The 22,867-nt window shown below is 36.4% G+C and overlaps 1 protein-coding gene and 1 non-coding gene across 11 annotated transcripts in view; both read right to left on the reverse strand.

Annotated features, from left to right (window-relative positions):
* Positions 1–22,867, reverse strand: part of LOC129235964 (serine/arginine repetitive matrix protein 2) — a 256,950-nt gene that overhangs the window by 131,987 nt on the left and 102,096 nt on the right. The gene's annotated exons all lie outside the window — the stretch shown is intronic.
* Positions 12,448–12,529, reverse strand: Trnas-gcu (transfer RNA serine (anticodon GCU)). Its single transcript has one exon. It is a non-coding gene; the product is annotated as a tRNA-Ser (tRNA).

A 22,867-nucleotide genomic window follows, 5' to 3' on the forward strand; every position in this document is an offset into this window, starting at 1 on the left:
TCAAATATAGGTTACCTCAGCTTTTCACAACAGATCTCTTTTGGGGCCGCAGTGCGCAGTAGCCTAATAATAACACCGCGTTACACACATTCTGTCCTATGAACCAAATATACAATACTTTTTCGGAAAGGGGATAAAAAATAAAAATACACGTGTATCGGTGATTTTCATATACACGTCACAATTTTTTTTTTGTTTTTTATAACTTTTAACGAGCAATTCTTGTATGCATATCTGTATAGCCACACGATCTCAGGATTAGCTTAACGGATTTGAATGAAATTGGGCACACAGACAGTGTATCACATTTCTAGACTTTTCACCTAGGTGTTGCCACTGGCAATGTTTCACAGGGTTGCCACCTGTTCGAAATTAAAAAAAAAATTTCATGAGATATGCCAATGTGGGTATCAAAAGAAAGGTATTCCACTCCGCATTACAATAGAGATATAAAACCCCGAATTTTTTTATTAATTTTATTATATTAAAATTAAAAATTGTTACATTAAAAATTTTAATGCTTTTAGAGAAACTTAGGCCTTTTAAAAAATTCGTCATATGGAATACTGCTACGTCGATCACGAGCGGCTGTTATTTTAAAATCAGCCGCCACTATATTCCACTGCTTAAAGCGTGATGCAAAGAGTTCGGCTGTTCTCTTTGCCAAATTTCCTTCTCGTACATTGAAGTCGGCTTGCGTTATTAAATGCGGCACTGCAGTCCCAAGTTCACTGGATGTTGGTACAAATTCCGATACTTGTGGTTCCCCGCATCTCGCATTCGATGCAAGAAATATTGATAGCATTGTTGGTGCTACTGTTGGTTCTCCATCCCTTAATTCGGGAACATCATCTAAAATCTCCAGTGCAGCCGCTACACGTTCTTCTGGTGAGTACAGAACCACTGGAATAACCGATTCTACATTAGCGTAGCGAATTTTGTTGCGGCGAAAGTATTGATACCCTTTAGTTTGAGTAAAAGTTACGCAAAAGTAGCACAGTTCACTGCAGTGCTCCGTACGTGGTAGCCAAATTGTTGGTACAGAGTACTTTATTGTTGACCTTCCATCAGTAAACTTGCATAAATTTCTATAGCAATAGTCGCACACGACTTCCGGAGTATACCACAAGTAAGGAACATAAGCAGCCTTGAATATTTTCTGAAACGAATTAACCACTGTTTTCGTAATATATTAATTATTTTTAAAATTTTTACTTGGTGCGAATAAGCCACAAGCGTAACAAAAGTTATTTCGAGTCGGGCACTGCATTTTTCGTAAGATGAAATATACAGAAAGACGTTTTCGCGCAACATAACTTAAAACAATTGTCAAAGTATACGTCTCCTAGTAGCGCAACTGTCAGATGATCGGAACTTCCGGAACTGGAACAAACGGCACAGAGTGTGTTGTATGAAACAATAAATTAAAGGTTAATAAGTTGTCTAAAAATTTTGAATCCCTTCAAGTTATGCCAAAAATTTAGAAAAAAAAATTTTTTTAGAAAAAAAAAATTCAAGAAAATCTGAGAATTGATAAAATTTTTTTTTTAATTTTACATAATAAAAACATTTCCACGAGTCTGCCTGCAGAAATTCAGCGCGATTGGATCACGGAAAAAGGGTTAAAAATTGATCCAAAGTTTTTTACACAGGCCGTCTACGAGCTGTATATTTTATACATAAAAAAAAATTCTGACGCGTACATGAAAATCGCCGATACACGTGTATTTTTATTTTTTCTCCCCTTTCCGAAAAAGTATATTTGGTTCATAGGACAGAAAAAAAGTTCGTTTTTGTAACGCAGTGTAATAATATAAATATTGCAAAATTTATTTTCCATCAACATCGATCACTAGAAAAATTATATGTCGAAATAAGAAATTTTCAGCGCAAAATATAGCGAAATTTAATTGCCAACTGGAGGAAGGAGGAAGGAAGTGATTTCAGAGAGCTTTGGTGTTTACAGCAAATCCTACATTTAAATGTTTATGCGAATGTGTTTGCACATATGGAATTCACGCCTTTGTTTAATACAAGAAAAAGTACAAAAAAGGCTCTTTCAAGTTCGAGTTTTTATCCAATTTAATTTTTTTTTTACACATCTACAGTGGCCAGTGAATGCAATTAGTCTCAACCCTCTTAAGCTTGCTAGCCCTTAACCATTTACGAAGGTTTTTATGCGTAAAACTGCTTGTCACTCAATGCTTTTCAAAGATTACTTCGATATCCAACTTGAATCTCTCAGCAGAGAATTGCATCCTTAATCACAAAATTCACCATATTTAGAATGGTTTGCAGAAGATTAGTGATAATGGCCTAGGTTTGGATAAATGCTAAGATAATTTTTAAATCATTTGATATAAAAAAGTTAATTCTATTCTATGAATTTAAAACGATACTAGAAAATACTACTATACGTGATAAATAAAAATTAAGTAGGTAATTTTATAAGATTTCTACAAAGATGCGATTCAAACCTGCAACTACAAAGTGTCACAAAATTAGTCATTCTATCGGATTTATTTGAAATTTTTACAAACGGCGTGGTACAATAATCATTTTTTACACTTTTGGACTAGACAGCCTTGGTACACAACCAGACAAGCAATGGAGTGCTGAGTGCTTAAAGGTCAAAATAAAGATTTCTATACTCAAAATCAATTTTTTATTAAAAAAAAAAATTGGTGATTAATTTTGCGCTGCATTGTATAATTGTCTATATGGCAGCTCAACTAACTAAGCGATAAAGAAGCATTCAAGAAGTCACTAAATTCGCTCCTAATTAGTAAATTTTTCAGCAGAATTGTCCTATAAACCTTTGAAATTTATAATGCCAATCAAAGATCAGTTTGTTAAACTTATGGAGCACATAAGCAAATAAAACCCACCGACTATTCTAACTCCAAATTACGCTTTCTAAAATTCAACTGACTATTCTAAAGCCCACTTGGAGTCATCTAAAATCCCTTTGATGCTTTCTAAAATCCAGTTTACGCTTTCTTAACTTTAACTGACTATTATAAAATCCAATGGACACCTTTTAAAATCTCCTTGACGTTTCTCAAGATCCAACTAACTATTCTAGAGTCCAATTTACGCTTTCTAAAATTCAATTAACTATTCTAAAGCCCAATTTACGCTTTCCAAATTCCAGCTGACTATTCTAAAATCCAATTAACGGTTTCTGAAATTCAATTGACTATTCCAAAGCCCAATTGCATCCTTCTAAAACACCTTTGACGCTTTCTAAAATTCAACAGACAATTCTAAAATCTAATTTACGCTTTCTTAACTTCAACTGACTATTATAAAATCCAATTGAAGCCTTTTAAAACTCTTTTAACGCTTTGTAAATTCAATTGACTATTTTAAAGTCCAATTGACCCCTTCTAAAGTCCCCTTCATAACATAACAACTCAAGACCTCATACCGCAAGGCAAACATTAAGCAAGCTGAACGAGCTCGGATGGGAGCTAATGCCGCATCCAGCATACTCTCCGAATATTGCACCTTGTGATTATCACCTTTTCCGGGGACTTCAATGCCATATGAGTAATAAGAACTACTCCTCAAAAGAAGCTTTAAAAAGGGATTTCGAAGCGTATTTTGGCTCCAAGGACAAAAAATTTTTGAGCAGGGAATTAAAAATTTGCCAAACGTTGGGAAGTCATTGTAAATAATAAAGGAAAATATATTATTGATTAATAAATACTTTAAACATATTTTTTATTAATTTTAAGACCACCTTCAAAAAACGCACGAACTTATGGACTGACCTGATACCTGTTCAGCAAGCGCCGACAAAAGACACAGAAATTGCTTGCACTTGACAATTTTTAAAAAATATCGTACAATTATTCCGCTGCGTGGCAATGCACAACAAACCGTCACTTTGGGACTGTAAAGTGGCTGTTAATATTTTAATAGTGACCTCTGTCCTTTAGGTGACCACTAATGGCAATTTTTGTTCGCTACTTAGGTCACCATTAATGGCAAATTTTGCTTAGCTTCTTCCATTTAAATGAAAATGGGCTTCATCACCATAAAAGTAAGAGTTTACCGTACGAAATCGTCTTAAAATTGTCTCGCACAAATTTTTACGCAAAATTGCATTAGGCTTAAGTGACTGCAAGATTTGAGTTTTGAAGGGGTGAAGTCTAAGATCCTCCATATTCAGGCACAATAGTTTTTGAAAATTCCAGAGCAGCCGCTCTCTTGCGCACGGACTGGCGTCGGTTATCCTGCAAACTTGTAGCAACGAGCTCAATATTTTCAATGTCCAGCGGGACACCGGCCATGGGCTTTTTGCTATCGAACTTGTTGCGCGGAACCTTCGCACCCATGAACGAATCAAGTCTTTATATGTCGCATTGAGCTTTCACGCCACATATTTGCTTCAAAAATTATGTAAAAATTTTTATGACAAAATGCAAATGTTTGAGTAAACAATTTTCTATGATAAATAAGAATATTTCTTTTGCCAGCATTTCTCAAAGTCATGCAATTTTCACTTGGATATTTGCATATAAGAAAGAACGCACAAACAAATTTCTGTAAAGGCAAACAAACGATTCTAAAGCAAAAATATTTATAGAAAACACTCAGGCGTGTAACAAAATGTTTTTCGCAACAATTTGCAAATTTGATTGGCTCAATGAGAAGGTGAATGCATAAATGAATGATTTTTGTATAAAAAATGTAAACAGGTTTACTGCTGGAGTGCACTTGAATGCGCAATCTTTGCCGGTACGAGTATTGTTTGCTGAGCCAATTAGGCTAAGGTGAATGAAATTGAAAAAAAGACAACAAAAAAAAATTGAATACACAAACAAAAAGCTAATATGCAAAATATGTATTTATGTACACAAAATATTTATGTGCTGCATTTCATGCACACAGAGGTGGAAAATTAAAGAATTGAATAAAAAATTCTATGAATATTTTATAAAAAATATTTTTTACAGCACCAATCAATATAAGCGCCACATTGCACTCAGCTGTGCAATTCAAGTGCCTCTGCAAATTTTCCAATCAATTTACGCATTTACCGGGCTTTTCCCAGGAGCTTAAGCCGGAACGCTACATTTGATTGTTTCGTGCTGTAATCCTCCGCTGTCGCACTAAGAGCAGCTGTTCTCTGTGCTATTCTCTGTTGTTCTGTTAATTAAGCCAGCTGCTAAACACTAACACAACAACAATGAGCTATGCAATCAAAAAAAAATCTAAAAAACAAGAGAAAGTATTGCAAAATAACAAAATAGACAATTTTCCTTTATGTTCCACTATTTGCACTGCTGAGTATGCAGCTGCGTAACAATGAATAACGGATAAAAGCAAACATCAATGAATAATAGATGAGAAGACTGAAATTTGCGCAACAGCAAAATATAGCGTAAAAAATGAAGATAAAAATTGAGCTAAAATAGCAAAAACAGAAAAAAATTCACAATTGCCAATGTAATATTGTCACCAGCGTAGACAAACAATAGCCGGTGGTGGCAATGAAATTTTCAAATGGCATAAATGGCATTCTAAAAAAATTGGGAATAAAAACAAGTGAGAATAACAATGCGGTGTATCAAATAGGAAATGGTATGTAAAAAAGTACATAGAAGCACATTGCGTAATAAGATAACGTAAAGAGTGAAATTTTATTCTGGAAAATTGAGTAAAATAAAAAACTTAATGGGCTAAAAAGCAAAAAAAATATTAGAAAAAACAAAAGTGCGTGTAGCGTAGTACACATAACAGAAGTGAAACTTTCAACACAGACACAGAAAGAGGGAGAGAGAGAGAAAGAATATATATCTAAATAAATTCGCAACATTTGCAGAGAATACAAATAGACAAAATTTACAAAAAACGGGGAAGGGCCGACCGGTGTAGGTAGATACCCATGAAATGAGAATTTTTTTTCGATTTAAAATGTTTATTAACTAAAAATGGTTACAAATTTAATCTTCAAAATAATAGACATCGCTAGCGACACATTTTTCCCATCTCTCAGGCGATTTGTGGACGCCGCGCCAAAAAAATTGGCCGTCTTTGGCCGCAAACTAATCATCGAGCCATTTTTTGGCTTCTTCGTGAGAATTGAAGCGCTGCTCGGAAAGTGCGTGGCACATCGATGCAAACAACTGATAATCGGAAGGCACCAAGTCTGGTGAGTAAGCCGCATGCACCAGCGGCTCCCAATCGTACGTCTCCACCTATTCCCGGGTCGCTCCTTTTCGATGTGGCGGTGCATTGTCATCAAGAAAAATTACTTTGTGACGCCGATCGGCATATTCTGGGCGTTTTCGGTGTATAGCGCGTTCAAATCGGCCAATTGTCGTTGGTAGCGTGCACCGTCAACTGTTTCACCTGGTTTTAATAACTCGTACCAAATCATACCACGCTGATCCCAGAAAACAAACAGCATTGCCTTGCGGCCGAAGCGATTTGGTTTGGCCGTTGTTTTTGGCTTGTGGCCGGGCGGACTATAAGATCGTTTACGCTTGGGATTAGAGAAATACATCCATTTTTCATCACCCGTAACGATTCGATGCAAAAAAAGACGACTTCCTTTTGAACCGGGAGAGCAGCATTTCACAAGTGGTTTTTCGGTTCTCTTGCTGCCTTTCAGTCAGTTCATGCGGCACCCATCTTCCGATCTTTAAAATCATGCCCATGTCTTTCAAACGTTTGGAAATGGTTTTTTGGGTCACTCCCAACTGATTTCCCATCAGTTCTTGCATTTGACCATCATCTTCATCCAACAATGCTTGCAATTCGGCGTCCTCAAATTTTTTCGGTGGCCGGCCATGGTCCTCGTTCTTCACGCTAAAATCACCACTTCGGAATTTTTCAAACCACCTGAAGCACTGTGCTTCACTTAGAGCATGTCCACCATAAGCATTCGATGAGCTCGAGAAGCGTTTTTCTTCAATTGATAACAGAAAATCAACGATGTCCGCAAATCGTAGTTTGAAGGCACGAAATTCGACATTTTTAAGAGCGACAAAAATGCATTGTTGTATGAAACGTAACAAACAATGAACTGAATATTGTTGACAGATGACAGATGACAGACGAAAGAAACAAGACATTTCGGAAGGTTTAAAAATACTCGTAGCGACATCTACGGACTAATAGCTGAAAGTCTCATCGCATAGGTATCTACCGTAGGTAAGCGCCGGACACAGACCGTGGCAGTAACGCGCACTACTCCGAGCGTTTATCACACGCATAAACGCAGCGATTCCAGGACCGCAGCAACGGCACAAATTATCGCATAGCAATACCAATAAATCCGACGCCGAAATGGATAGCACTTTATAGTACGCACAAGCACTAGCCAGGAAACGGAAATAAACGCCAAAAAGTACAAAAAAGCTCAAAAAAAAACGCCCAAAAAAATGGGACCAAAAAACGCCCCAAACAGTAGGCACCAAGGAAATATAACGCCAAAAAGTAGGCACCAAAAAAATATTTCCTACAAGTTTGCACCAACAAACAAGCGCCAAGAAGTAGGCAGTGATATTTCTCACTAGAAATTAGCAACCACAAGGAAAAACTCAGGAGCCAAAAGTGAATCTAAAATAATATAAAGTATAGCTCTCTCTCTCTCCTTATCCTCTACGCTATATCTTTTTTCTCCATCGCGGAACGAAAATGCCCAAAACGTTGCATGGCCTTGAAATTTTCGCTCTGATGTAAAGAAGCGAACGGAACGAAATTGTGGACACTTTAGCAAAAAAGGCTGCAAGCACTCCCTTCATTGGTCGTGAACCTTTTTTCGGAATAAACAAAAGCATCAAAACTGCCTTTCTGCGTGAGTGGGAACAACGAAGCTTAATCGAGTACTGGAGAACCCAAACGGGCATGCAGCAATCAAAAACACTCTACGTTACAGGAACGACCCGAATTTATATCCGGTCAAGGATTGTCACCCCTTTTACATGCTACAACAGTAACATCTCACTGATCCAGAACGTATAAAAGTAGAGACAGTCCTCAACCTCAGCAGAAAAGACATACAACTCGCACATGAAAAAATTGGTGTGACAGAAAATGATTCTTGTAGGCTCTGTTTGAGCAGGCTACACGGCTGCACAATAATTATTTTTTTAGGTAGCAGTGCACAAAAGGCCATTTTATAATAATAAAAAACTACAAAAAATTATATAAAAATTTACGTACTTGAACAGGTACAGTGGTTATCTGAAAAAAGAAAGCTCACAGTTATGCGAAAAGGTGGCACGAAATTAATCATCCAATTTTGGTTTTTGAATAACTTTTTTTTTATTTATTTAAGTGATTTAATATTTTAAGTGATGAATTTGAGTGATGAAAGACAATGAAGTTTTATAGAGAAATATATGTAAATTAAAATTGTAATAGTCGGATAGTTCAAAATAAAGAAACGATGCTTCCTGTATCTGCAATTTAGAATTTTTAAATTAAAAATATTTATTTTTTTTTTTTATTATAGAAGTTGGACAATTTTTACAAAAACAAAAAGTTGTTTCTTTTTTTTGTTTTAATTGAAAACTTGTACAAAATTTTGTATAAAAAAAAAGTATGTAAACTACTGACGAAATCAAAGCTTTCATACAGAATGCAATTAGGAATAATGAATTAAGGTTTTAAGTCAAACAGTCACGATTTATTCTAGTTATGAGTCTGCAAACAGATTTATTGGAAAAAGTATTAAAAAATTGCACTGATCGAATGGGGCCTGTAACTCGTAGTCGCTGCGGACATATGCCGAAAATCATATTCAGAAAATAAATGCCATGAAATTAATTATTATCTACCAAATTTTAATAAAACCAAATTCATTTCAACAATATTTCTGCTCTTATATAAGGTGCGCAACTAAGTTCTCATTGCCAGCAGTGTGTGCTACTCAATTCTAACATAACCTAAACATCATAAACCAAGCTTAGACATATGGTAAACACACTTCTGCGACACATTAGTGATCATATACTTTTGGTTTTGTGAAAATGTCTGGTTTTGTTCCGAATAATCGTCATTTGCGGGAAGTGTTGACTTTCCTCTTTCATTGGCGCATCGAGAAAGTGTATGGATATGCTACTTCAAGTGAAACAACGTGCCGAGATTGGTTCCGTCGCTTCAAAGACGGTGATTTTAATGTTGACGCCCGTCCGCGTGAAGGAAGGCCAAAAACCTTCGAAGGCGCTGAATTGGAGGCATTGCTCAATGAGGATCCATGACAAACGCAAGAAGAGCTTGCTTCAGTATTCGGAGTTGCCCGCCAATCCATTTCCAAGCGATTTCATGCTTTGGGAATGATTCAGAAATAGGGGACTTGGGTTCCTTATGAGTTAAAACTAGGGGATGTTAAACGTCGTTTTTTCGCGTGTGAATAACTGCTCCAGCGGCAAAAAAGGAAGGATTTTCTTCATCGCATCGTGACGGGTGATGAAAAATGGATTCATTACAGCATTTCAAAGCAAAGAAAGTCATGGGGACTGTCCGGTCATGCTTCTACGTCGTCACCTCGAACGAATATTCACGCTGCGAAAGTTATGCTATGTATTTGGTGGGACCAAGTTGGGGTTATTTATTATGAACTGTTAAAACCAAGCGAAACCATCATTGGGGATCAATATCGACTTCAAATGATGCGATTGAGCCGAGCACTGCGTGAGAAGCGGCCGCAATACGCGGAGAGACATGAAAAAGTTACAACGCTTGGCCTCACATTGCCAAACCTGTTAACACCTACCTAGAAACACTGAAATGGGAAATCCTATCCCACCCTCCATATTCTCCAGATATTGCGCCTTCCGATTATCACCTGTTCCGATGGATGGCACATGGTCTAGCTGACCAGCAGTTCCATTCATATGAAGACATCAAAAAATGGCTTTATCCGTGGATAGCCTCAAAAGATGCACAGTTTTACCGCGACGGTATACGAGATCTACCAGAAAGATGGGGAAAAAAGTAGCTACCGATGGGCAATACTTTTACTGATTCACTTGTAACCATTTTTTCAGAACAAAGTTGTATTTTCATCGAAAAAACAGCGAGAACTTAGTTGCGCAGCTAATATTATGTCACTTCATAGTCACAATTTTTTAAGTTTTTTTTTATTATTATTACTCATTTAATTTTATTATTTCTACTTTTTTTAATTTAATTAATTTTTTTTTATTTAAATAAATAATTGTAGGAGTAATGTTCCCTCGACGTAGTTTTAGATGATCTCTGCGATAGCTTTGCGTGGAAAATCTCTAATTAGGCAACTTTTGTGAACCAAATTGTAATGTTAGGTTAGTTTTAAAAAGTTCGTCAGATATTCCATTGGATCCGCCAGTTTGAAGAATTATGAAAATTTAATTTCAAATTCGTAATCAGCGACCTTGAAAATCTTGACACAACAAGTTTTAAACCAATTCGGTGAATTAAAAAAAAACAAAAATCGTCCGCCGATTTGAATTTTTAAAAGGGGCATTTTCAATTTAAATTTGGTAAATCAGACTTCAGATTCAAAGTCACCAGCGTCGAAAACTAATGCATTAAATTCACAAAATAAAGAAAAGGAAAAAAATAACAATGATAACAAAATCGTGCGACGTTTTGCATACGCCATTTTCAATTTAAAAGTCGAATTGCAGATTCGTAATCAGTGGCCCTAAAAATAAATGCATTATTCCTAACCTAATGATTTTCACTATTACTAGAAAGAAAGAAACAAGCATATTTGCGTACTCGCTTCAGTACAGCCGCCATTGTGGATTTTCAATTCTGCATTGCTACGATTGAATGTTTATCAGCTCTGTCGCCGCAGCTAAATGGGTTTGTGCGCAGCTCACAATCGATAGAATGCGTGTTCGAAGCCCACTATAGGCATGAAACATTAAAGGGAAAGGAAGTTTTTTTTTTTAATTTTGAATTTTTTGGACCCCCTGGGGTCCAGGAAACTAATATACAAAGCAAAGTGCGCGATTACATTTAACATGGCAAATACCACAAACGATCTTTGTTGCTTTCTCGTTTCACGTACACACACCGCCTCCGCGTCGCATTCCGTACATAAGCTACAGGCAGTCGTCCGCAGTGAATTAATGTGTGCAGCGAGCCTCTAAGCATTAAGGGATTTGCGTCGGGTTTGGAATCCACCATGTAAAAAAAACACACCTCACTGAAAGATCCAAATAAACCTCGGTAAAGCACTCCCCCTTTTGATGACAGACGAGACAGGCCACATCTTCGTTGGCAGGACCAAATGCTGCAGGATCTATTAGCGCTCGGGATTTCTAGCTGGCACCAGTGTATTTCTGCCGTAATAAAGTTCCTCATAAAAAATATCTGAAATTGGGAGTCGGCTTGAACTGTGAGACCTTCCATTTGTGAGATAATATCAAAACGCATGTCACAAATTGCATACAAATGTATACCAATAAGTAAAAATATTAAAAAAAAGTATTATTTATTAAAAGAGGAAATTTATTATTTATTAAAAAAAAGTATTATTTATTTAAAAAAAATGTATTTATTAAAAACAATGATTATTTATTAAAAAAATAGTACTATTGTATTTATTAAAAAAATGATTTATTAAAATAAAAAAATATTATTTATTAAAAAAAAAATACTTATAAAAAAAAATTGTTTATTAAAAAAAAGATTATTATTTATAACAAAGTGTTTATTTTTTATTAAAATATTAAAAAAACAATTATTATTTATTAAAAAAAATATTATTTATTACAAAAATAATTTATTAAAAAAAATGATTATTATATTTATTAATAAATAAAAAAAATGTATTGTTTATTAAAAAAACTATTATTATTTATTAAAAAAGAGTTATTTTATTTATTTAAAAATTAAAAAAAAATATTATTTATCAAAAAAAATTAGTACTTATTAAAAAAATGATTTATTAAAAGAAAAAAATATTTATTAAAATAAAACATTATTATTTATTAAAGCAAAATTATTATTATTTATTAAAAAACATTATTATTTATAAAAAAATAGAAAAAGTAGTATTTATTAAAAAAAAATGTTATTTATTAAAACAAATTATTTATTAACAAAATTAGTATTTATTAAAAGTTATATTATAAAAAAGTTATTATTATTTATTAAAAAATAATTATTATTTATTTAAAAATTAAAAAAAAATTATTTATTAAAAAAAATTATAATTTATTAAAAAAATTAGTATTATTTATTAAAAAAAAAGGATTATTTACTAAAAAAGGATTATTTATTAAGATTATTTATAAATTATATTATTATTTATTAAAAAAAAATTATTATTTATTTAAAACATTATTGTTTATTTACTGCTTTAAAATATGTGTGAGTTAACAGTTGCTAATCAGTTTAGCCTTCGACTTAAATAATTTATTGAATAAAATCGAAGAAATAAAAATACTCCAATAATGAACTGCTTATGCACGGAAGAAAAAAAATTCTTTGCGACGAGGATGGGATTCGAACCCACGCGTGCAGAGCACATTGGATTAGCAGTCCAACGCCTTAACCTCTCGGCCACCTCGTCACTGTTGCCGCACTAGCATACACAAGTAACTATTACGAATATCTGACGCTGTCGCTGCCGCCGCCGCCGCTGTTGCTTCCATTGTCAAGGGAGAATATCAAATTAAAAAAAAGTGACTATCAAAGAATAAACAAAGCAAAGCGCATAACGGAAAAGACAGAACATCAGTCAACATTAAAAAGTTGCAAAGCAATAGTATGTACAAAAATAGAAATGCTAAAACACAGCAACAATGTTAAAAAGAATACTACCCACTAGAAGAGAGAAAATTACACTGTACAACACACAACAAAAAAAAAAAACAAAAATGGGCAAAACGGAAAATGTGTAAGAGTTAAGTTCGTTAGTGTGTATTGAAAAAGTTGGTTTCAATGTATGTTTGTTAAAGTGCACATTTTCCGTTTTGACTTATTTCTGGTAGTTATAATTGAAACTTGAGCTTTGATGTTTGAAGAGATTTGCTATTTGTTGTAGCACTTCATGGGGATATCTTCCAAATTTGTTAACTTCATTGGACAGGTATTTCGAGAGACAAGATATAGACAGGAGAAGTTTAGTCAGATGATTTTGAAGCGTTCTCCGGGATAAAGCAGGGGTGTCTGATGTCTCCTTTACTCTTTGCGTTATATTTAAATGGCTTGCATGAAGACTTGGGTGATGATTTCAAAGTTGAGGATTTGAATATGAGGTTGCTTCTCTATGCCGATCATCTAGTCATTTTGGCGGATGAAACAAATCTACTTCAAAAAATTATAGTAAATAATCTAGAGGTTTACTGTGAAAAATTCATCATGAAGGTTAAGCTAGTCAAATCGGCAATAATGGGTTTTCGTCGTGGGAGCAAACTTTTCAAAAAAAGAAAAATGACAATACGAACGAGTGAAAAATATTTCAATCAGTCTGTAGAGCTGTCCAAAGTTGCGATCCAAACGCGGCGATGCAGGGGATACTGTATGTTTGAGAATCATGGCAAATTACAAATGCAATTCATTTGCATTAAATCGTTAGATTGACATTTTTTTAATCTTGAAGAGTAGTTTATCTTGGAAAGGTTATTTGCTCTGTTATTTGGATGAGTGGCAAGTCGGTTGTTGTATTTCTGGCTGAGGTTGTTTATTTCTTCGAAAACTGTCGTAACTTTTAGGTCACGGTACAATATCGCGTACAAGCCATGGCGCATTGGCACACATGCGGAGCACCGTTGACTGAAATCTTTGCATAATTTCTAGATTTTATTTTGCAGCTGAGTCCCATAATTGAACTCCATACGTCCATATCGGTTTCCGATTAGATTTGTACATCAGCACCTTATTGCCTAGTGTAAGTGCTGAATTGTAGCCGATTAACCAGTGTAGTGTTCACAATTTCAGTCCACGTTGCCTTCGCTTTAAAAATATATGCGATCGCCAAGTAAGACGCCAATCTAATAGAATACCTAAATATTTGGCATTATCTGTTTGAGGTATTGGAACGCTGTTAAGAGATTCGGAAGGACATGAGTCGTTTCGAAGTGTGGATTTTATCTGCGCCGATTTGCTTCGTTAGCTTTTATGGGCCATTTTTTCATCCAGTCGGTTTTCTTATAGGTACTCAGAAGCAATTGAGGCAAGAGTACTCCTGGCCATGACGACAGTATAATCTGCATGCGTAACAGTATATGCGTTCTTTGATAGTGGCAGGTCTGCCGTGAACAAAGTGTACAAGACGGGGCGTAGAACACTTCCTTGTGGTACATCTGCTCTAATTGCGTGAAGGTTAGTGGTTTCGTTGTTTACTTTAACAAGAAAATGTCTATTTTGCAAGTATGATTTTATGAGCATATAACAGTTGTGCGATAAACCCTGCTTAAGCTTGTATAGCAGGCCTTCATGCCAGACTTTATCGAAGGCTTGCGTTATATTATATATTATCTAAAAATACCGCTGTACAGTATTGCTACGAAAACCAAATTGGTGGGCTGGAATGAGATTCCTTTGCGCAATTATTGATTTTATCCTTTTTAAAAGCAGCTTTTCGAAGAGTTTAGAGGCCATAGACTTATTAGCCTGTAATTGGAGACCGCGCTCGGGGTCTTCCCTGGCTTTTGTATAAGGATGATTTCAGCAACTTTCCACTGAGTTGGGAAATACTCTATTGAATGATTTTTGTTTTATTATGAAATTGCACTTATAGTTAAAACTCAATTACAACAAATATCTAAGCTATGGCTGCTAGGGTTGGGTTTATAAGGAGGTCCATTGGCCTTGTCTATATGCCCACATTTTCTGTTCTTACTAATTTCTGGTATTATAAGTTGAATGCTGAACTTTGATGAATTTTTCGATAGGGTGATTAATTTTGCGCCACCTTTTATATTTGTACATATTTTCTGTTTTTGCTTGTTTCTGGTGCTGTAAGTTGAATTTTGAACTTTGGTGAATCTGCCGATAGGGTGATTAATTTTGCGCCACCTTGCATCTTTGTACATATTTTCTGTTTTTGGTGCTGCAAGTTGAATTTCTAACTTTGGTGAATTTTCCGACAGGGTGATTAATTTTGCGCCACCTTGTATATTTGCACATATTTTCTGTTTTTACTTATTTCTAGTGCTGTAAGTTGAATTTTGAACTTTGGTGAATCCACCGATAGGGTGATTAATTTTGCACCACCTTGTATATATGTACACATTTGCTGTTGTGACTTATTTCTGGTGTTGTAAATTCAATTGTGAGCTTTTGTGTATTAAGGATAACTATTTTTAAGAGATACATATTTTTCTGATGCATTTTTAACCGTTAGACCTATCAATTTTGAGTAATTTTTGCCCTTTCCCATAAAAAAGAGCCATCTATTTTGGAATTAGAGGGTTAAAATATTCCACCAAAACGTTAACCACTGTTTTTTCCATAGAACTGCTAAATACATTGCATAACAAAAGTGTTCAGACCACAGAGTTTCTAATGCCGATTTACCATAAGAATATGCAAAAGGGTGAAAACTTAGATTCCTCCGAACAAAAAAACTTAGAAAAAAAAAAAAAAAAATCCAAAAAAGAGAAAAAAAACAAAAAAGAAAAACAAACCAAAAAAAAAAATCGAAAGCAAATTTTCACGCTTTCGATACACTCTTTACCTTTTTTTCACCCCCTCTACCAGCGCCTATTGCCAAAACCGTGCTATGCAACAAAAACCTTGATTTTGTCGCATAGTGTTACACCAAACAAAAAAAAAAACACCAAAAAACCATTGAATAAACGAGCTAAAATGTTTGCTTATCTAAGCAACTGATTAAATATGAATTTAGTAATTATGTATGTATGCGCATTTGTGTGTAGTTATGTAGATTTTTGCACATTGCAAACAAAGCGACAATTGTTCGAAAAAATTCATTTAAAAATCTCAGTGACACTAACGAAATCAATAATTAAATTTCGTATTTTATATGATTAAATAATTTAAGGCCACAATGCGTGAATGCCGACAGTAAAAACAAATTTTTTAAACCCCATTTTTTACTTTTTTTTTATTTAATTTTTTTTTTTTTTTTTTTTTTCAAACATAAAATGAATTCCACTAGGCGGAAATTGTGTACCTAAAAAAATAAGTTTGCACCTCGGCTGCCACCACTCACACACAGCCCACACACATTTTTCGTTTTTTGAAAGCATATACAGCAATGGACATATAAATTACACAAAATACGATTTCGAATAAATACTTATGCACATACATATGCAGATATATGTACATACATACATACCTACATAGGTATGTAAGTTTTTCAACTGTGATTTTATTAAGTTTAAAATGCAATATTTTCAGCTCGGTTAAGCTGGGTGTTGTAATAAAGACTGATGTCCGCGGGAATACAAATAAAAAGTTATATTCGGCACACTTAATATTTACCGTTATTGCATGTAGATATAAATTATTTTTTTATATGGACAAATGTGCATAATACCGTTAGCTATAAAAAATTGTTAAATCAACGAAATGTTTTAGCAGCTTCAAGTTTGCACTTTATATGCATACCAAAAATTTGTTCTAGAAATTTTAATTAAATTGTTGAACTGTGATGGAAAGTTTCTCGAATGTTTCTAATTTTTATATAAATTTGGAAGATTTATATGGTATACAATGAGTCATACTTTCATAAAGAAGAAAAATTAATATTCAAAAATAAAAGAAACAAAAAATGCCAAAACTGATCCAAATGTTGAGGTTTCATCGTACACAGTCCACACTGGGCATATGGAGGGAACACTTCTGCAATTTACTTGCTGGCGATGACGCACACAATTCCGCCCCAGTAGAAGATGACCCGATACCGCCAATCGACAATAATTTGGACGTTCCACCACCCAGTCATGACGAAGTCAGAGTTGGCATACAGCGGCTCAAGAATAACAAAGCGGATTTCGCTGACGGCTTGCCCGCTGAGTTGTTCAAGACTGGCGGCGATGTGCTGATACGGAGCATGCATCAGCTCATCTGCAAAATATGGCTAGCAGAAAGCATGCCCGACGATTGGAATCTCAGTGTTCTTTGTCCTGTACTGAAGAAGGGTGACCCGACGATCTGCACTAACTACCGGGGCATCAGTCTTCTAATCATCGCTTACAAAGTCCTGTCTAGCGTAATATGTGAAAGACTTAAGCCGTTTGCCAACACACTGATCGGGCCTTATCAGTGTGGCTTCAGACGTGGTAAGTCCACCATCGACCAGATTTTCACACTACGCCAAATCCTGGAAAAGATCCATGAAAAGCAAGCCAACACCCATCATCTCTTTGTCGACTATAAAGCTGCGTTCGATAGCCCGCCACCATGTCTGAGTTCGGTATACCAGCGAAGCTCATACGGCTTTGCAGAATGACGTTAAGCAACTCAACCAGCTCCGTCAAGGTAGGAAATAACCTCTCCGCGCCATTCAGTACCGTTCGAGGTTTCAGACAAGGCGATCCACTCTCATGCAACCTCTTCAACTTCGTGATGGAAGGGGTGCTCCGAAAAGCAGGTTTTCATCGTAATGGCACTATTTTCTACAAATGTGCCCAGCTCCTTGCGTACGCCGATGACATTGACATTATCGGCCGCTATAAGCGAGATGTCACCGCTGCGTTTTCTGCTATCGAAAAGGAATAATCACGAGTGGGTCTGGCGGTGAACGAGGGTAAAACGAAGTATATGTTGTCTACAACACGGAACACACGGCGTGTAGGAACGCACGTCATTGCGGACAACTATACCTTCGAAGTTGTGCCAGAATTTATTTACCTTGGCACCGCCGTTAACAGCAACAACGCTATCAGCGTGGAGATCAAACGGAGAATTACTCTTGCAAATAGGTGTTACTATGGACTAAGTAAGCAATTGAGTAGTCGATTCCTCTCTCGCATGACCAAACTGACACTTTACAAGACGCTCATCATACCCGTGTTGCTTTATGGCGTAGAGGCATGGCTAGTGTCACAAAGCGATGCAGCCGCTCTTGGGGTGTTCGAGAGAAAAGTTCTTCGTAAGATCTTCGGTCCTGTGCGCGTTGGCGAAGACTACCGTTCAAGAATGAACCACGAGCTGTATGAGCTCTACGCCGACATTGACGTAGTTCAAAGCATCGCCATCTAACGCCTGCGTTGGCTAGGGCACGTCGTGCGTATGGATGAAGAAGCTCCAGCAAAGAAGGTGTTCGAGGGCGAAGTCCAAGGGAGCCGACGCAGAGGAAGACCACTGCTCCAGTGGAAAGACCAGGTGGAGGAAACCCTATGCTCGCTTGGTGTACAGAATTGGAGAAGGCGCGCGGAGCAGAGGCGCCTGGAGAGAGCTAGTGAGATCGGCCGTAACTCAGTAAGTAAGTAAGTACACACAGATAAATTAAAATAAGCGAGTCGACCTTAACTCTCACATTTTTTTAAGGTAGAAAATTTAGCACGTTTTCATAGTTACGGTGCAGTATTTTGAGCAAATGGCACGCAATCCTATGAACCCGGCGCGTAACAGAGTAAATGCAACATTTTACGCAAATAAAAAACGCTATTAGTTTTATGGTGCCACTCACCGACGTTATCGTAGTCCTTTTCCGTTGCCCGTAGGATACACAAAATTGAGCAAAACTTAGAAAACAATTGCTTTCATTTGGTTACAAACAAGGTGAAGTCCAAAATAAACAAGACTGGCCTCATAAAAATGTTTTTGATAACGCCATCTTTTTAATAAGTTAGTGCGTGGGAAGTTACATCCCTAGCTGACTTCCAGTGAAAGCTTGGTGACATTCGGTTCAGTGGAAGCGAAGTTATTGCGTCTAAAGTGTCAGTATGTTTGTGTCATCGGTACAAAAACGAGTTTCAAACAAAGAGCTAATATCAAATTTTGTTCTAAAATCGGTAAAACGTTTACCGAAACATTTGAATTGATGAAAAAACATTATGGCGATGGTTGTTTATCTCTTGCAAGAGCTCATGAGTGGTTTTCACGTTTCAGAGATGGTTGTGATGACATACAAAAATCAAGTAATCACATCTAAATTGTTCGTAAATTTATCAAAAATGAACCGAAATCATCGTTGAAATTCTGAAATTCATGGAATCGGAGTTGAATATCTCCAAAATATCGATTTATCGCATTTTAACTGATCATTAAGCCCAAATGTCTGTGCACGAAAGGTCTGTGCACGTTTCATTCCGCACGAGTTAACTGAGGACCAAATATTCCTCAGAATTCAACATTCGAAACACCTCATTAAAGAGGCAAGAAAATACAAGAACTTCCTTTACAACATTATAACTGGTGATGAAACGTGGTGTTTCCAATACAAACCTGAAACTAAGCGTCAGGGTGCCGAATAGAAGGCCACAGACCAGCCACCACCCAAAAAATCGCGTTAGGAGATCTCAAAAGTCCAAGGGAATTTTCCACAAGGAGTTCGAGCCAACGGGTCGAACAGTCAATGTAATTTTTTTTTTTTGAAGCGTTTGTTGCATCACATTTATCGAATTCGCCCTGAATACCGCGAAGAGGAAGCCGGCGCTTATTACATGATCATGCACCATCTCATCGATCCACTCTTGTGACTGATTTTTTGACTAGAAATCGCGTTTTAACCATTAATCACTCACCGTATTTGCCTAGTATGGCTCCCTGTGACTTCTGCCTATTCGGAAAATTGCATTTGGCTATGAAAGGAAAACGTTTTCCGTCCATAGAGCGCTTGTACCGGCATCCTGAAGGACAATCCAGATTCCGGTCCATGACCTGAAACACTCTTTCGAAAAGCTTTTAGATCGCGCAAAGCAGTGTATCGAGGCCAGGGGAGACTATTTTGAATAAATAAACTCGAAGTAATCAGTTTGGGTCGTTTCTATTTTAGCTCAGTCTTGTTTATTTTGGACTTCACTTTATATTAAAGTGGATTTCTTCAGCTGCGGTTTCCAGCAAAATTGCATAGTTTGGCGTGAAGTCGGGTATCCTCAGCATCGGTTTTATGAAGTATCTTTGCAGTTTGATAATGTATAACGCTACACTTGGGCAGCATGGCGGATCTACAGACAGCTTGAAAAAGTTTCCATTTATTTTTTTGCGATACTGACGATTTAGCACGAAAGTCCCTCCAGGTGTAATTAATGCTTGCCTTGCCTGCATTGTTTCTGGCTTGCAAATGTTTTCCGAAATATAAATAAATATAACCCCAACACCCGCGATTTCGCTATTTTTAAGTCCCGAAAATCCCGGAAATGTCAGGATTTGTAATTCCGCACAAAACATATTTATTTTATACCAAACAAAAGGCAGATTGTCTTTAATTTTATAGAAAATATGGATATCTCTAACGATTCAGAAAAGGTCTTGTATCCATCGAGGATGAGGAACGTAGTGGCAGGCCGTTGACATCGAAAACTGATGAAAACATCAACAAAATGAAAGAAAAGTTGATCAAAACCGCAAATCAATCAATAACCATCAGAGAGCTGGCAGACGACTTGAACATTTAGTCTCAAAGGACCCGAATTTCATGCATAGAAAAGACCGCGTTGATATCACCAAAGACATGAATCCGACCCAAGACTGACTCCGACCCAACATCCATCAAACACATCATTCTTGGAGACGAGACCTGGGTTACGAGTATGATACGCAATCCAAAGATTAGGTGAGTGAGTGAAGAGCTCCAAATGAACCAAGACCAAAACAATTCAGTCAAAAAAGAAAGCGATGGTCATGGTTGTGTGGAACATAACGATATTGTAATTCACGAGTTTTTGCCAGAGGGTCGGGCAGTTAATAAGACGTTTACCTGCATTTTTAAGTCGACTCCGAGCGGCTTAGTTTTTTATGAGGAAAACGCTTCATGACGGAAATACACTCGGAGGTTTGTCATTGTCTGCCGAGAGGCGATCGCTGTTTGAAAAAAAACTTTTTCCACAATTTGATGATTCATGCCCGGATATTCTAACATGAGCCCTTCCGGATGGTGGTCAGCTACCAACAAATAAAAATGATTAAGAAATCAAAAAAAAAAAAACATTTAATTCCACTTTCCAGGTGCTGAACTTTTCAAACTCTGCATTATTATTGGATATTCGAATAAGTTTTTGCCCTCGTAAAAGAGGTGTTGCTGCTGAATACTATTTTTGTGTTCGCTCTGGTAATTTACTGGTGATTTGAAGGTGTCTATGTGAGGAATCGATCGCAGTAGTTGACATTCGTTTGAAGCGTAAAGATTCTATTTATTTTATTGGAAGTCAAAAATGTCCCCGTTCGTCCCGAGAAAACAGCATTTGCGGGAGGTCATGCCTCATTATTACCTTTTAAAGAAAAGTCCAGCTGAAACGTGTCGTATATTGATCAGTATTTACGGTAGCCACGCTCCATCAAATACAACTTGTAAAGGTGGTTTCGACACTTCCAAAGTGATAAAGACCGTGACGAGGTATCGAAAAAATTTGAAGATATTCAACTACAACAATTATTGGATGAAAACGCATGTCGAACCCTTGATGATATGTCTAAAGAGTTGGATGTTGAGATGTTGACAGATCAACTGTTGGTAAACGTTTGCACGCCAAGTGAACAGTCCACAAAGCAGGTAACTGGGTGCCACCTCAATTGAAGGAGAGGAATATCGAGAGACGTTTGGTGACGTGTGAGATGCTTCTTGAACGGCAGAAAAGAAACGGTTTTCTGCAACGCATTGACACTGGCGATGGAAGATGGACCTGTTATGATAACCCTAAGCGTCGAAAATGTTGGAGCCTGCCAGGTGAACCAGGTCCATCGACAGTGAAAAAAATATTCATGCTTCAAAGGTTATGCTGTGTATCTGGTTGGATCAGAAGGGTGTCGTCTATTATGAACTCCTTAAACCATCTGAAACCATTACTAGCGATCATTACCGACTGCAGCTAATGCGTTTGAATCCGAGCTCTCATAGAAAAGTGGCCGGAATGGGACGGTAGGCATGACAAACTGATTTTGCTGCATGGCAACGCCAGGCCACACGTTGCTAAATCGGTCCAGATATATTTAGAGGGACTGAATTTGGAAATCTTACCCCATCCACCGTATTCCCAAGACATTGCAGCTTCGGATTACTATCTGTTCCGATCAATACAGTCAGCCCTTAGTGGAGAGCGGTTCACTTCTTACGCGAGCATAGCAAACTGACTCAATGAATCCATGAATTCCAAAGAAGTCGAATTTTTCCTCAGACGGGTCCGTAAGCTGCCTGAAAGATGGAGTAAAGTTGTAGCTTCCAACACGATCTATAATATAAAAATAAATCGCAAAATGTGTTGGTAAGCGCATAACTCAACAACGCATGGACCAATCTTAACAATTCTTTTTTAAAAAGCTCCTTTAAGTCCAAGGATGGTTTTTACGGCAAGAAAAATTCGAATAATTTCCTGGAAAACCCTAAAACAGCGCTTTTCTTTTTCCCATACAAATATTGCGCATTCATGTGTGTGTGCGTGTTCGCGTTGGAGGATCTAATGCGTTCACACAAAAGTGATAATAGTATTTTTTTATTTTAGTTTCAGAACGATTTAAGGATTGATTTCATTCACAAATAATAAATAAAAATAGTTAAGTCAACTCTAAGAATAATCATGCAGGGCTGAACAAATCCAAACATATTTTAAGAATACCAAAAGATGAAAATACTTACATATATACGTTTTATTTCATTATTCTTTATTATTTATATCGGTTATTAACCCTATGCCAATAATAATAATAATAAATATTAAATTTCTCTATGTTTTGTCATTGAAGCACCCACTTTATAAATATTTGTGACCCTTAGGTTCCTACTATCCCTTTAGATTATTTTTCAATCAAGTTTGAACCTTAAGTTCCCCTCTTA

Source organism: Anastrepha obliqua, chromosome 1 (assembly GCF_027943255.1).
Source record: "Anastrepha obliqua isolate idAnaObli1 chromosome 1, idAnaObli1_1.0, whole genome shotgun sequence".
NCBI lineage: Eukaryota > Metazoa > Arthropoda > Insecta > Diptera > Tephritidae > Anastrepha > Anastrepha obliqua.